This window comes from Artibeus jamaicensis, unplaced genomic scaffold, assembly GCF_021234435.1.
Source record: "Artibeus jamaicensis isolate MK-2021 breed Jamaican fruit bat unplaced genomic scaffold, CSHL_Jam_final contig_240, whole genome shotgun sequence".
NCBI classification, from domain to species: domain Eukaryota; kingdom Metazoa; phylum Chordata; class Mammalia; order Chiroptera; family Phyllostomidae; genus Artibeus; species Artibeus jamaicensis.
In genome coordinates, this window is record NW_026521506.1 from 10,973,561 (window position 1) to 10,990,293 (window position 16,733).

At 39.9% G+C, this 16,733-nt stretch overlaps 1 protein-coding gene, 1 non-coding gene and 1 pseudogene across 7 annotated transcripts in view; 2 read left to right on the plus strand and 1 right to left on the minus strand.

Annotated features, from left to right (window-relative positions):
• Positions 1 to 16,733, minus strand: part of ENOX2 (ecto-NOX disulfide-thiol exchanger 2) — a 426,329-nt gene that overhangs the window by 250,729 nt on the left and 158,867 nt on the right. The gene's annotated exons all lie outside the window — the stretch shown is intronic.
• Positions 6,226 to 6,332, plus strand: LOC119046602 (U6 spliceosomal RNA). The gene has a single exon (XR_005082016.2). It is a non-coding gene; the product is annotated as a U6 spliceosomal RNA (small nuclear RNA).
• Positions 6,690 to 8,521, plus strand: LOC119046599 (glutamate receptor ionotropic, kainate 5-like; annotated as a pseudogene).

A 16,733-nucleotide genomic window follows, 5' to 3' on the forward strand; every position in this document is an offset into this window, starting at 1 on the left:
ACTTCATGATGCCTTTCTTGATCCAACTCCACTCAATCCAGTACATACACAGAAACAAAGCAGGGCCACCAGGGGAACTACCAGTTACTGGCTATTGAGAATGTGCTCTAGTTAGACTTCCGCCAAGATGGAGGCATAGGTGGATGTGCCGTGCCTTCTCACACAACCAAGTTTAGAGACAACTAAATATTAGCAACAGAAAACATAGCCAGAACACGGAAAATTGAACTTTTCGGAAGTCCGTTAACAACAAATTCTTCAGCTTGACCAGTGAGGGGCGAAACCAGCGGCTGGTGAAGCGGGGTTGTACAGGAAAACTCAGTCAGACAGACTCAGGCGCACAGAATCCAGGCGTGCGGAATCCAGGCGCAGGGTTGGACCTAGTGAGTGACCACTGAGCCAGCGACCAGGTGAGCGACCGCTGGGGAGACAGCCGGGGAGCAGGGCTGCGTGTTGACTGTGGTCGCGCATTTGTGCGCGGGTGGACAGGCGAGGGAGTGGGTGGTTGGACCGGGGCCCAGCGGGTCCCCGCAGCAAGTGGCAGTGGAGGGCGCCGCCATTTCCCTGCTCTGACCCCACCTCCACATGCAGCGTCATAACCCAGCGACTCTGAGTAGCCCGGCCCAAGTGAACCACCTAAGGCGCTACTCCTCACCCAGCTGTGACGAACAGCAGAGGGGGTCGCCATTTCCCCACTCTGACCACACCCCCACATACAGCGTCACAACCCAGAGACCTGGGAGTCCAAGGCGCCGCTCCTCACACTTAAAGGGCGAGAACAGACCGAAAATGGCGCAAGAAGATCTCAAAGCCCCAGAGACTATAAATCTAAGCGATGAAGAAATAGCAAAACTCTCAGACGCACAGTTTGAAACACTGGTGATCAGGATCCTCACAGAACTGGTTGATTATAGTCACAAATTAGACAAATATATGAAGGCGAAACTAATTGAAATGAATGGAATTGCACAGGACACCAATAACACTGAAAAAGAAACTGGGACTCAAATCAATGGAGTGGACCAGAAGAAAGCAAATAATGGCCAAACAGAAAAGAGTCAAGAAGCAAGAATTCAAAGAAATGAGGAGAGTCTTAGGAACCTCCAGGACATCTTTAAACGCTCCAACATCCGAATTATAGGGGTACCAGAAGGGGGAAAGGCACAGCCACCAGTGGAAAACTTATTTGAACAAATAATAAAGGAGAATTTCCCCAATCTGGCAAAGGAAATAGACTTCCAGGAAATCCAGGAAGCTCAGAGAGTCCCAAAGAAGTTGGACCCAAGAAGGAACACACCAAGGCACATCATAATTACATTAGCCAAGATTAAAATGAAGGAGAGAATTCCAGAAGCAGCAAGAGATAAGGGGACAGTCACCTACAAAGGAGTCCCCATCAGACTGTCAGCTGATTTCTCAAAAGAGACCTTACAGGCAAGAAGGGGATGGAAAGAGGTATTCCAAGTCATGAAATCCAAAGACCTACATCCAAGATTGATTTTTCCAGCAAAGCTTTCATTTAGAATGGAAGGACAGATAAAGTGCTTCTCAGATAAGATCAAATTCACGGAGTTCATCATCACCAAGCCCTTATTATATGAGATGTTAAAGGGACTTACCTAAGAAAAAGAAGATAAAAAAAGATGAACAGTGAAAGGACAGCAAACTCACAGTTATTAACAACCACACCTAAAACAAAAGCAAACTAACAGGACAGCTAGATCAGGAGTGGAAACATAGAAATGAAGATCTCATGGAGGGTTAGCAACAGGGGGAGTGGGAGGAGGAGAAGGGGGAGAAGGTACAGAAAATAAGTAGCATAGACAGTAGACAGAAAATAGATGGGGGGCAAGAATAGCATGGGAAATATAGAATCTAAAGGACTTGAGACACATGGTCATAAACTAAAGGGGGGGTAATGGTGGGGATAGGGGGTAGGGTGGAGGGGAATGAAGGGGGGAATAGAATAACTAACAGCATAATCAATAAAAAATTTAAAAAAAAGAATGTGCTCTGTTCACATCCATTATCCTAGTTATTACTCTTATTTTATTTCCTAGTTATTACTCTTATTTTACAACAAATAAAGGGAAATTTACAGAGTTTAAGTAAATGTCCCAAGGTCACACAGCTAATAAGCATTAGAACAAGAAACTCGTGCTTTTAAATTTCTAAAACTCTATTCTGGCCCTTCACAGATCTTTTTTTTTAAAGATTTTTATTTATTTATCTTTAGAGGGGGAGAGAAGAAGAGAAATATCAATGTATGGTTGCCTCTTGTGAGTCCCCCACTGGAAACTGGCCTGCAACCCAGGCATGTGCCCTGACTGGGAATCGAACTGTGATCGTGTGGTTCACAGGCCCGCACTCAATCCACTGAGCTACACCAGCAAGGGCCCCTTCAGAGATATTAAGCTGTACTTTCCCTATACATTTTAGAGCATGACTTGTGTTATATTATAGTTCTTTGAATATTTGTCTTAACCTTCTTTCTACCACCATTAAGTTGTAAACTCCTTGAGGACAGACATCCCAGTCATTTAAAAAAATCTCTTCCCCTCCAAGATGCCTTGCATTGTGCTTGGTACAATATTATAAGTACTCCAGAAATGTATAATCTTAACTCAGTTAAAACTTTCAGTGCACTAGCTGTATATCCCATACCAGATGCCAAGCAACTTGCTTCTGCGACTGTCATGAAGGAAAGAGGCAAGTATGATTTGGGAGTTCGCTTAGCATTCCTGGTATCCCCTCTATCCTAGGATTCCTGAAGACTGTTTGGGGAGTACTGGTGGACTATCATACATTCTACCTCTAAATTTGACTGGACATAACTTCATTCTCCCTTTTTAAGAAACAAAACAGTCCTTCCACTGACTAAGATCCTTATAATAGAAAACACTGTGAAAGAAAGCACATATATGGGTCTTCTCTTAATAGTAATATGGAAACAAGGTTCAGATTCCTGTTTTACAAACTACAGTCAAGAAAAGGCAATCCCTGGAGAGGTATTGTCCAAGAGAGTTGATTTATGCAAATGCAGCCATTATTATGCTAAGTGAAATAAGTCAGGCGGTGAAAGACAAATACCATATGATCTCATCTATAAGTAGAACCTAATCAACAAAACAAACAAATGAGCAAAATATAACTAGAGGCATTGAAACAAGGAACAGACTGACAGTCACCAGAGGAGAAGGGGGAGGGGGATAATGAGGAATGAAGAGGAAGGGGCAAGATGAGGAAAATGAAAAGAGGATTCATGGAGGAAAGGCGGGACATCTGTAACTGAACAGTTAAAAATGAATTAAAGTTAAATAAAATGAAAAGTTCAGTTCCACAGTTATACTAGTCATATTTCAAGTACTTGATGGCCACATGTGGCCATTAGCTACTGCATTATACAGCACAAAATAGAGTATGTATTTCCATCATCACATAATTTTCTGGACAGCCCTTCTCTGGATTCAAACCCACATCTGACATTTACTAGGTGTGCCACTTACAAGGGGTATAAAACAAGTCACTTGATCTCTCTGAAACTGTTTCTGTACTGTAAATAGGAATGATAACACCTCCCCTCACACAACTTACAGGAAAGTGAGGAAAAGTAAATGAAATAATGTATGTTTAGGGTCTAGCATATATTAGATGCTAAATAAATGTTATCTTACTTCTTCTAATCCAACCAGGGATTTATATAAACTTGCCTGATAAATAGAATAAGAAAATTAGAGTATTGTGGCTTCTTTGTACTCAGACTACATCCTATTTACAGCTTGGAAGATATTAGCTTTGCATTCATTTTATAACTTTTCTTCCAGATGATACACAGAGATCAAGGTAAAACATTACTAGAGCAGTCAGTGATTGCTCTTTAATTGCACTTTTTTTATGAGAAGAGACTATATTTGTCACCACCTTGAACTTTCCAACATGAAAGAACCACATTTCCCCTTTACAACTGAAATACGTCCTCCAAAAGCTTTAATCAGTGCTTAGTTTCAGCTGGGTACTGTATTATTAGGACACTGCTGCTAACAGTGACACTAGAGCTGGAATGGAGAAGTACCATTTCTCTCTAAATCCATATTTTCCTATGCTCAGAAAAGTTCTCTGTGTTTTTTCCTGTGGGATTGATATATCCCAGGCTTGGTAAATGTGATTTGAGGAAAATCTGAACTAAATTTAAGGTGTTTGAGTTCCATGAGCAGAAAGCAAAATACATATTTCCAAATTCAAGAAAAAGAATGCTTCAGGACTCTTTTCCCTTGTGAAATTTGAGGCTTGGGAAACAAAGCAAAATCATATTCCTCAATGAAAACAAAGTTCAAAAAAAAGGTTTATTTGATAGAACTGTTCAAAGTGACATATGGTAGACAGGCAATATATCATTTCCCTTAGGACAAAGCCTGGCAGTCTTCAGAGGACCTGAGAAGAGAAAGTCTTATTTTCCTGTAGTTTAGCCCTGGGAACAGTTATAACAACTATTTTTCTCTCCCATCTTTGGGAGTGGGGGATTACAAAACTGGTTATTCATCAGTGCCTACTTTGTGCTACCTCTAGGCCATGCTGCAATTCCTGTTGACCAATTTTCTATTTGAATGACAGGTACAGGGCAGGTTCTTAACACACTGACCATTTGGTTATCTCTTTAATACTTGTATGAGAATGTGCCTAGAGGTATTGTATTATGGGTGTCTCTGTCTAAATAAAATAAATAATTGCAGATTTCAGAGCCTGAGGACAGAGAATTGTTCTGGTATTGACCTTGGAGTCTATCCTCAGATCTGTAATGAGGTCTTCCCTTCAGACTGATTTATTTCATAAAGCTGAGGTAATTATCAAAAGCAAGCACCGTTCTCCCTGCAGAAACCAGCCCACTGGTTTGGAAAACTAGCTAGTGAGCTGGATCTGGTCAGGAGCCTAAGCTGAGCCAGCCATTTCAGTAGGAACAGTTACTACACATAGAATACACCAAGATTATTAAAACAACAAACAGTAAATAAATGGTAAAGAAGGTTCAGCACTAATAATTTTACATAATATAAATGAGTAAAAATTGAAGTAGCACTCAGGTAAATTTGCATTTCAGTGCAGGATTCTCTGAATGGGAGAATAAGAGCTGGAACTCTTTGTTTTTGAAGAGTAAATTTTATTAATTAATGTGAGGATATATGCATCCTTTAAGACTGATGAACTGCACTGCATGGATAACATTTTGTATCTTTCCTTTTCCTCAAATGTACACAATAATTCACCAAATTTCCTTTCTCCATTCATTCAGCCTTCATTAACTATTTATCCAATCACTGTGGTACTATTTTAATTACCTTCTAATCAACCAATGATGAGTTTATGATTTAGCATTCCCTAAAGATAGAACTCCATAAATATAGTAAATCTTCATTTACTTGTTCACAAATTTTATCCTCCCTGTGTCTCCCACCCCATTAATTTTACTATATTGTATCATTAATGGTCTGGAGTTATGCTTTCTGCATTCCTCATCTTAGGTTCCCATTTGGACTAGGTTTTAGAGAATGTGTGATCAACAGCTCTGCTGTTGGCTGTGAAATTAAACACATAGAAGAAAACAGAGATTCCTGTAATATGCCAATGCGTCTTTGTAGATCCATACCTTACCTATAACAATTCCACTTCAGGAATATCAATACAGGGAATAGTCAAGTGATTGATTCTTTAGAGAGGTCCCTGGGCTGAACTAAAAACAACAAAGGGAAAAGCTAGGATCTACTCCTTGAGAAGACAACGTGACTGTTAAGAAAAAGCCTGCAGAAAGAATTAATATGTGTTTGAAACAAGTCACTATTGCCATTGTATAAAGGAATACATAGAATCTTAATTTTGCTCCAGTCTAGAGTCTAACTGAAGTATTCAATACATACTGGAATAAATGAACCATTGAAATAATATAAAAAACTAGTTTCTCTTCTTATTCATCTAATTCATTCAAACAATTCTGTGTGCCAGTCAATATGCTAGGCCTTCAGATTTCAGTACTTGATAAAATGGCTTCTTTTCTCAAAAGGATCACAACCAGAAAGGGAGGCAGATAAATACACAGAAAATCTGGCCCAAAGTATTGCATCAGCATCATCTCCTGCCACTTTGTCCAAATTCCCTTTGTTTCATTTGTAACATCTCAAATTCTTCAAATATGCTATACTTTTTCAAAGTCTCTGCACTATTTAAATTTATCGTATGCTCACTTCAGCAGCACATTCACCAAAATTAGAACAATACAGAGAAGATTAGCATGGCTTTTGTGCAAGGATGACATGCAAATTTGTGAAGTGTTATATATTTTTTCAGTATTTCACCATGGAATATGATGCATTTATTATTTTCCTCCCTCCTTCCCCTCCATTTTCTCTTTCACCCTCTCCTCACTCCCCTTCTTTTCTCCATTCCTCTCCCCCCCCCGCCCACCTTCTCCTCTTCCACCAGTTCTTCCTCCTTGCTTCCTGAGAGCCTCTGTTTTGCATTAGTTGGGGGCCACAGCTGGAGGTGAGGGAGGGGGCCCTGTGGACTGCCCTCTTCCCCAGCTGCACCACCACCCAATGTCTGAGCATCTCAGGCCTCGAGGGAGCCCAGCTCTCTGTCCCACCAGGATCCGTGGTGAGTGTGGGCTGTGGCAGCTGCGGCCCCATGAGGAGGGAAGGAAGATGCCAGCTGAGCTGCTGTTGATTGTTGCCTTTGCCAGCCCCAGCTGCCAGGTGCTCATCACTGTGCATGGCTGCAATCCTGGATGGCCAGACAGTGTGTGTTGCGGCAACCATCTGGCCCTGGCCTTGGCCCAGGAGCAGATCAACAGGATCATTGAGGTCCCAGCCAAGGCCTGAGTGGAAATAGACATCTTTGAGCTGCAGTAGGACAGCCAGTATGAGATTACAGACACCATGTGTTGGATTCTGCCCAAGGGAGTCATGTCTGTCCTGGGGCCTTCCTCCAGCCCTGCATCTGCTTCCACCATGGGCCATTGTGGGGAGAAGGAAATCCCCTACATAAAGGTGGATCCCAAGGAGATGCCTCACCTTCAGTACATTTGCTTCACGTCTGTCAACCTGAGCCTCAGTAATGAGGACATAAGCCTGGCAGTCTCCAGAATCCTCAAGTCCTTCAACTACCCCTTAGGCAGCCTCATCAGTGCCAAGGCCAAGTGCCTACTGCAGTTGGAGGAGCCGGTATGAGGCATCCTCATCTCCAAGGAGATGTTATCAGTAAAGATGCTGGAAGACAGCCAGGATCCCAAGTTGCTGCTCAAGGAGGTCCATGATGACAAGGTGTCCACCATTATCACTGATGCCAATGCCTCCGTCTTCCACCTCATCCTCCATAAGACCTCAGAGCTGGGAATGACCTCTTCATTTTACAAGTACAACCTCACCTCTATGGACCTCTCCATCCTGAACCTGGATGGGATGATGGAGGACTCCTAGAATATCCTGGGCAGCTCCATCTTCAACGCCTCGCACCCCTTCTATCCTGAGTTTGTGCACAGCCTCAGCATGCCCTGGAGGGAGAACCGTGAAGCCAGCACCTACCCAGGGCCTGTGCTGTTGGCTGCCCTAATGTTCAATGCTGTGCACATGGTGGTAAGTGCCTTCTAGAAGCTAAACCGCAAACAGGAGATTGGTGTGAAGCTGCTGGCCTATACATGGGCCACCATTTTGGCCCCATGGGACCAGTCTCATGAACTACTTGCATATGGTAGAGTATGATGGACTGACTGGGTGGGTTGAATTCAACAGCAAAGGACAGAGGACCAATTACACCCTATGCATCTTAGAGAAGTCCTGGCAGGGCCACCATGACATTGGGGTGTAGTACTCTAACCAGGCCCTGGCCATGAAAGCCACCACCCTGGGCATCAACCTGTTGCAGGCACTGGCAAACAAGATGCTGGTGGTCACAAACATTTTGAAAAACTTTTAAGTCATGCACTGGCCCAACTTCCAGGTCCTGTTGGGAAATGAGCACTTTGAGGGCTTCTACATGGACATGCTGCAGGAGCTGGCTGAACTGTTGCACTTCCGCTACTGCCTGTGGCTGGTGGAGGACAGGCTGTACAGAGTGCCTGAGCCCAGCAGCTCCTGGAAGAGCATGGTCAATGAGCTCATCAACCAGAAGGCAGACCTGGCTATGGTTGCATTCACCATTACTGTTGAGCAGGAAAAGGTCACTGGGACTTCTTCAAACCCTTCATGACCCTGGGAATCAGCATCCTCTACCGAGTGCACATGGGGCATGAGCCAAATATTTCTCCTTCCTGGACCCCACCTCCCTTGCTGTGTGGATCTTCATGCTTCTTGCCTACCTGGCTGCCAAGCTGAGCCCCTGTGAGTTGTATAACGCACACCTGTGCCTGCGGGTGTGCCCCCCCCACATCCTGGAGAACCAGTATACACTGGGCAACATCCTCTGGTTGCCTGTCGGTGGCTTCATGCAGCAGGGCTCAGAGATCATGTCCCAGGTGCTGTCCACTCACTACATCTGAAAACTGGAGAGATCTGGTGGCACTCGGCTGGCATTTCTACCTGGCGTTGATGTCTGTTACTTTGGCCTCGGTCCCCTCTTCCCTTCAGTTGTGTTCTGGCCTAGCCTCCATAAGAACTCAGATTTGATACCTGTCTTTCAAGTAGCCTCTGGGCTTCATTGCAGTTCACATAACCCTTCTCACCTCTTTTCCCTCATTAGAACCACATAAAACTGAGGAGAATGCTTAGGAAATGGAATGTTCTACTGGTTTGATTAGGAGACAGGCCTAGAGAGAGGGAGTGATTTCATATAAAGCATGCATTTGCCTAGAGTCAGGGCAGGGCCAAGCTGGGCTCCTGCCCCAGCACCACTAGCCAGCCCTCCCCACTGCCTGAGCCAAGCCCTGTACCCTGGCCCATGATGACTTTTTCCAGGACAATCCCAGGCATCAAGCCTTCTCAAGGAGCACTTCTTCCTCACCTCCTCTTGTCAGTCAGAATTCTCACATCAACAGTCACTCAGCAGATGCTGTGCTGGCCCCTCCAAGTGCAAGGCACTCAGGTGAAGAATCAGCTCTCAAGAGGCAGAGGAATCAAGAATAAATGAGTAAACAGATACATAAACACAAGGGACACCATATTTTATGTGAAGAACACGTGCCAAAAATATTGTTTAATTTGAGACTAACCATAATGGTGGCAGGTTTTTCTTTCTCCCAATTTAGACAGACTAACTGCCATGTGGCATTGTTTGCAATTCACTTGGTCTACTGGTTTAAAAAAAATATGATGCAGTTATGGGTTTTTCATGAATACCCTTCTTGGGCTTTCTCTGGTTGCTTTATTTTAGTTTTTTTTTCTCTTGTCAAGCCTGTACAGAATCACTGGTTACAAAGAATCACTGAATGCTGGTAGTGGAAAGGACCTAAAGTTTATAGCCCAAATCTGCCATTATACAAATAGACATGAGGCCCAGAGATGCCACAGGTCTTATCCAAGTTTACTAGGGTTGTTAAAGGCAGAGCTTGGACCAGTAATAATAATAATAACTATGATTTTAGTAACTTAATGTCAATTATTATGCTAAATAACATTATCTCATTTATTCTTCATAATAACCCTGTAAGGTAGGTACCATAATTTTCATCTAATAAATGAGGAAGCTGAAGCTTGGAGAGTTTGAAACTTGTTCAAGGTCATACAGCTATTAAATTGATCATCTGGTGAGCCTGGCTGATCTTGTTATGTCAGAAAGTAAGGCAACTTTCAAATGCTTATAAAAGCTTGTCAGATGGAATAAACCAGCTTGAAGGGTAAGTTATACTGGAGAAATGTATAATAACATGAGCATCAAAAATATTTAATGGAATTGGTTGAAGTACTTAGAATTAATAATGATATATTATAAATCCATAGTTCTATGCAAATAATAATAAAACAACAAACTCATTTGTTACCAGAGGTAGTGGGTATAACATTAACTGTGAAAAATGGTAATTTTTCTCTTACTTTGAAAATAGGTTATTAAAGGGAAGTAATTAAGCATTTATCCCACATTTTCATTAGGAACTATTATCAGGACAAACAAATAAAACTTGTTGATGAAAAAAGTCATATTTATAGAGGGATGCCAGATAATAAATGTAGAGAAATAATAAAATTAGAAAATCAATTTACAACCCTTTAATGAAATAGTTGATTTAGGCAAAGATCAACAAAAGATGCTAAAACCATTTGGTGAAAGATTGATGGAAAATTGGTGTTTTACCTGTTTGCAAAATTTCACCTCACAGATTACTTGCTAAACATGAGAAGGAAATTTAATTTTACAATTCTAGGATTAGGCTATCCAAAGGATCCATCTTAGCTTTGCAAATATTGGGAGAACTAGGTTCATGTGCCTTCTAAAATAATGAGACAGGAAGTAACCAGCACCACCTAAGAAGTATTTTTCTGCCCCGAAAATTTAACTTCTAGTTAAAAGGAAGTCAAAGGGATGGAGAAATAATTCCACTGTTCTATGAGGAAATAAGCAGACAAATCCAGAAGGTGGGCTTTGGCAATAGAATGGCAAAACAGTTAAAGATTGAAGAGACACACAATAGAATGCAAATGAACAAATAACCTATAAAGACATTTGGGGGACAGTTGGAAAATCTTGAATAAATTGTGGATACTAGATTATATAATTGTAAAATTATTGTTAGTATCATCAGAGATGATGTTATTGTCATCATATAAAGAAGTGTCCTTAAGTTTTAGTGATGCCTGCTGAAATACTTAGGGTGAAATATCATGTCTGTATTTACTTCGCAATCTCTTGACAATAAGATCAGCATGGCAAATATAGCAAATGTTAACATTGTTAAGTCTAGTTGATTGGTATGTGGATACGAAATATTTGACTTGCTCCATTTTTCTTCTTGTTGAAAAATTATATTATAAAAATTGGGAGGAAGCATTCTAGGTAAAGAAGGTGTTCTTGTTTGCCCTTAGACGCATAAAGAACAAATTTCAAGGAAAGTCCAAGAATGGGAGGTCAAGTCACAAGGCACAGTCAGCAGTACCTTTCCAAAGTGATTAGCAGGGAAGGGGGCTGGGCTAAGAATTCTGCACCTAGGATAAAATGCCACCACAACTGCTTTGCTCTGGGTTACCCTAAAAATTCTTAGTGGAGGATCTAGAGAAAAGTGGCTTGAAATGATGGAAGATGCCCTGTGCAGAGAGGAGGACACCAAACATCTATAGTGGTTGGGACAATGAAATGGGAGTAGTGGCCAGAAAACTGGAGTTTCCCTGTGGCAACTTCATTCAGCCCAACAAGCCAAGGAGCATGTCCACATCCTTCCTGGAGGATATGGTAAAGCAGGATATCCCCCTGCAGGGATTCCCAGAAGTCCCAGAGAGATGGATGAACTTGGTCACTCTCTTCCTGATTTTCCTGCATTTCTCAGGGAAGTTGTTGAATCGTAAAGTTTCCCTTTGTAAGAGATAGGCTGTGTTCATGGATTGGAGATCTCGATATTGTAATATTATCCATCCTTCCCAAAGGAGCCCAGAAAAAAACCAACACATATACTGTTATCTGACATTAAAACAAACAAACAAGGATGTTTCTGGAATACTGACATAATATTTCTTAATTTGGATTCTAATTACATGGGAATGTTGGGTTCATGAAAATTTAACAAGCTGTATATTTATTAAGTGTGCACTTTTGTTTTTGTATATTATATCTCAATTGTATTTTAGTCTCTTTAAAAGAATTCAAGCCCTGGCTGGTGTAGCTCAGTGGATGGAGCACGGGCCTGCAAACCAAAAGATCACGGTTTGATTCCCAGTCAGGGCACATGCCTGGGTTGCAGGCCAGTTCCCAGCAGGGGCCAGTTCCCAGCAGGGGTCGCATGAGAAGCAAGCATACAGTGATACTTCTTTCCCTCTCTCCTGCCCTTCCCCTCTAAAGATAAATAAATAAAATCTAAAATAAAAAAAAAGAATTCAAATGAGGTTTTCCAAGATTAAACTGCTATTGTTTAAAAAATAAATTTATTTTATTGTAATAACAACAATACAAAATCTACCCACTTGACAAATATTTAAGTATAAAATACAATATTGTTAACTGCGGGTATAAAATTGTAACAGCAGATCTGTAGAATTTATTCAACTTGCAAAAATCAAATTTTATGCCCACTGATTAGCAATTTTCTACTTCCCCAGCCATTAATAACCACCATTCTACTCCCTGATTGTATGAGCTTGACTATTTTAGGCTCCTCATATAAATAAAGTCATGCCATAGATGTCCTCTGACTGGCTTATTTTACTTGACTAATGTCTTCAAGGTTCATCCATATTCTTGCATATTGCAGGATTTCCTTCTTTTTTTATGGCAGAATAATACCATTATATGTATATACCATGTTACCTTTATTCATTCATCGGTTGGATATTTAGGTTGTTTCCATTTTAGCTATTGTGAATAGTGCTGCAATGAACAACTGAGAGCTAATATGTTTTTGAGATCCCAATTTCATTTCTTTTGGACAAGTACCCAGAAATAGCATTATTGGAACATACAGTAGTTCTATTTTTTTTATGAATCAGACACATTTCCATAGGAGCTGCACCATTTTGCATTCTCACCAACATTATACAAGAGTTCCAATTACTCCACATCCTCACCAACACTTACACAATTTTTAAAACAATATCAACCTCACTAGTGTGAATGTATCTCATTGAAGTTTTGATTTGCATTTTCCTGATGATTACAGAAATTAAGAATCTATTCAAATACATGTTGGCAATTTGTACATATCCTTTGGAGAAAGGTCTATTTAAATCTTTAGTCCATTTTTCAAGGACCTGAATATACACTATTCCAAAGAAGATGGACAATAGACATCTAAAAAGATACTCAGTATCACTAAACATCAGAGAAATGCAAACTAAAGCCACAATGACTTATCATCTCATATTTGTCAGAACTGCCATCATCAATAAATCAACAAATCACAAATGTTGGAGGATGTGGAGAAAGGGGAACCCTTGTGTACTGTTGGTGGTAATGCAGATTGGTAGAGTAATTGTGGAAAGCAGTATGAAGTTACTTCAAAAAACTAGCAGAACTGCCTTATGACCCAGTACTCCCACTTCTGGGAGTACTTCTGAAGAAACACAAAACACTAATTTGAAAGAATATATCCACCCTGTTGTTTATTGAAGCATTATTTACAATAGCCAAGATCTGGAAACAGCTGAAGAGCCCAGCAGTAGATGAATGGATAAAAAAGCTGTGGAACATTTATAAAGTGAAATTTTAAAAAAATCTATAAAGGACACATGGACAAAACCAAAGGGAGGGTAGGAACAAGGGTGGGAAGTGGGGATGGCTGGGGGGGGAGTGGTGATGGGGAAATGGAGAATGGGGGAAAGACTGGAAAGGTTCATCAAGAAACATGTATAAAAGACCATGAACAAAGCCAAAGAGGTAGGATTGAGGATGGGAGGAGGTGTGTGGGGCAGGGGAGAGTAGTGGGAGGAAAATGGAAACAACTGTACTTGAAAAACAATAAAAAGAAAAAAAGAAATGTTTCCTTTTCTCCACATTCTTGCCAACACTTGTTTACGGTTGATTTATTGATGATAGTCATTCTGACAGGTGTGAGGTGACATCTTATTGTGTTTTAATTTGCATTTCTATGATGATTAGTGATGTTGAACAACTATTCACATGTCTGTTGGCTATTTGTGCGTCCTCTTTGGAGAAGTGTCTATTCTGGTCCACTGTCCATTACATTTTTTTTAATTTATCTTTAGAAGGGAAGGGAAGGAGATAGGGAGAGAAACATCAATGCATGGTTGCCTCTCATGTGGCTCCTGCTGGGAACTGGCCCCTGCTAGGAACTGGCCTGCAACTCATGTGCCCCGATTGGGAATCAAAGCATAATCCTTTGGTTTGCAGGCCCATGCTCAATCCACTGAGCTACACCAGCCAGGGCCATTGCCCATTTTTTATTGTATTTTTTTTGGTGTTCAGTTTTATAAGTTCTTTATAAATTTTGGATATTAAGCCTTATCAGATGCACTAGCAATATATGTTTCCCTATTCAGTGGGTTGTTTCTTCATTTTTGATGGCTTCACTTGATGTACAAAATCATTTTAGTTTTATACTATCCCATTTGTGTATTTTTTTCTTGTTTCCCTTGTCAGAGGAGGTATACCAGAGAAAATATTTCAGTGAGAAATATCCAAAATCTTACTGCCTATGTTTTCTTCTAGGTTTTCATGATTTTTAGTCTAACATTTAAGTCTTTAATTCATTTTTACTTTATTCTTGTATATGGGGGTAAAAGGTTGTCTAGTTATAAGTTTTTATGTATGTATCTGTGCAATTTCCCCAACAATTTACTGAATAGATTATATTTATCTCATTGTATGTTTCTGCCTCTTTTGTCAAATGTTAACTGACAATAAAGGTGTAAGTGTATTTTGGGGCTCTATTCTCTTCCACTGACATACATGATATTACATATATCACACACACACAAGGTCTGTCCAGAAAAAGTACAGCCATTGTAAATATAATGATAACTGTTTGCATGACATCACTGAAACCTGGAAGCCTAGGAGAGAGGACAGGAATGTGTATGCATAAACAAGGACAACTTCACTGTATTAGTCAGGGGGGCAGTAGATGCCATTGAGTGAGCATGTGTACTGTGTGGCCATCACATTCAAAATGACTGAGCAAGTACAGCAATGAAATGGCATCAATTTTTGCATTAAGCTTGAAGATTCCTAGGCAGAAAGTATTCAGATGATTCAGAAGGCCTCAGCTATGGGCAACTAGTGATTGACAGCTTCGTTGTGACAACATACCCACTCAACATTATGTCTCGTGTAGAGTTTGGCAAATCACCCAGGTGACTCTGTACTCCTACAGCCCAGATTTGGTGTCCTGCAACTTCTGGCTTCTCCTAAAACTAAAATCACCTCTGAAATGGAAGAGATTCCAGAACATTGATGTGATTCAGGAAAATACAATGGTGATTGGGAGAACTGTGTCAGGTCTCAAGGTGCCTAATTTGAAGGGGATAACTCCTGGGCAGACCTTGTATGTCTGTTTTAATGCCAGTACCATGCTGTTTTGATTACTAAGGCTTAGTAGTATAGTTTGATATAAGGTAGTGTGATTCCTCCAACTTTGTTCTTCTCAAAATACCATATTTTGCCAGGTATAATGTACACCCACATTTTGAGCCCAAATTTTTGTGAAAATTTGTTAAAATTTTTAATTCATTTATTTCTTTATATTTAGATATTTGGTTTTTATATTATAAAGGAACTTTAGCATTTATTTTTGAACATATGGATATTGTTATTGCTTTGTAGAATTGTTTTTAACACATAAGCATAAATAAAAGAATTAAACACATTTATACAAATTTTGCCCATGTATAATGTGCATCCTTATTTTTCCCTAAAAATTTAGACAAAAGAGTGTGCATTATACATGGCAAAATATGGTTAGCTGTTGCTATTCAGAAACTTTTGTGGTTCCACATAAATGTTTGAATTATTTGTTCTAGTTTTGTAAAATAGGCCATTAGTATCTTGATAGGAATTGCAATGAATCTATGGATTGTTTTGGGAAGTGATGACATTTTAATGTTAATTATTCTATCCATGAACGTGGTATATGCTTCCACTTATTTGTATCTTATTCAATTTCTGTTTTCAGTGTCATATAATTTACTGAGTATGGGTCTTTCATATTCTTGGTTAAATTTATTCCTAAGCATTTTATTCTTTTTGAAGCATCATGACTGAGATTGCTTACTTACTTTCCTTTTATGATTGTTCATTATTGGTGTATAAAAATGCAACTGATTTCTGGATATTTATTTTGTTTACTGCTAATTTTCTAAACTCACTTATCAGTTCTAAGAGTTTTTTGTTGAAACTGCTATGATTCTTTATGTACAGTATACACATCTGCAAATAGAGTTTTATTTCTTCCTTTCTAATTTCAATGCCTTTTATTCTTCTTCTTGTCTGATGCTGTGGCTAGAACTTCCAGTACTATGTTGAATAAGAGTGATGAAAACCGACACCCCTATGTTGTTCCCGATCTTAAGGGCAACACTTGTAGTTTTTGTCCTTTCAGTATAGTTTCGGCTGTGTATTTGTCATATACAGCCTTTATTATGTTGAGGCATGTGTTCTCTATTCCCAATTTTCTAAGAGCTTTATCATACCTGGGTGCTAAATTTTATGATGTTTTTCTACATCTCCTGACAGGGTCATGTGTTTTTTATCCGTCATTTTGTTTATGTGGTATATCACATTTATTGATTTGCGAATGTTGAACCAACCTTGCATTCCCAGAATAAATCCCACTTGATTATGGTGTATCATCTTTTTGATGTATTGCTGTATTCAGTTTGCTGATATTTTGTTGAGGATTTTAGCATCTATGTTCATCTGGTACATTGACCTAGAATTTTCTCGTTTGAAGCGTCTTTACCTGGTTTTGAAATTAGGGTAATTCTGGTCTCATAAAATGAGCATGGAAGTCTTCCTTCCTCTTGAATTTTGTTGGCATAGTTTGAGTAGAATTTGTGTTAGTTGTTCTTTGAATGTTTTGTAAAATTCACCTGTGAAGCCATGTGGTCCAGGACTCCTAGTTGTTGGGAGTTTTTTGATTACTGCTTCAGTTTCTCTAG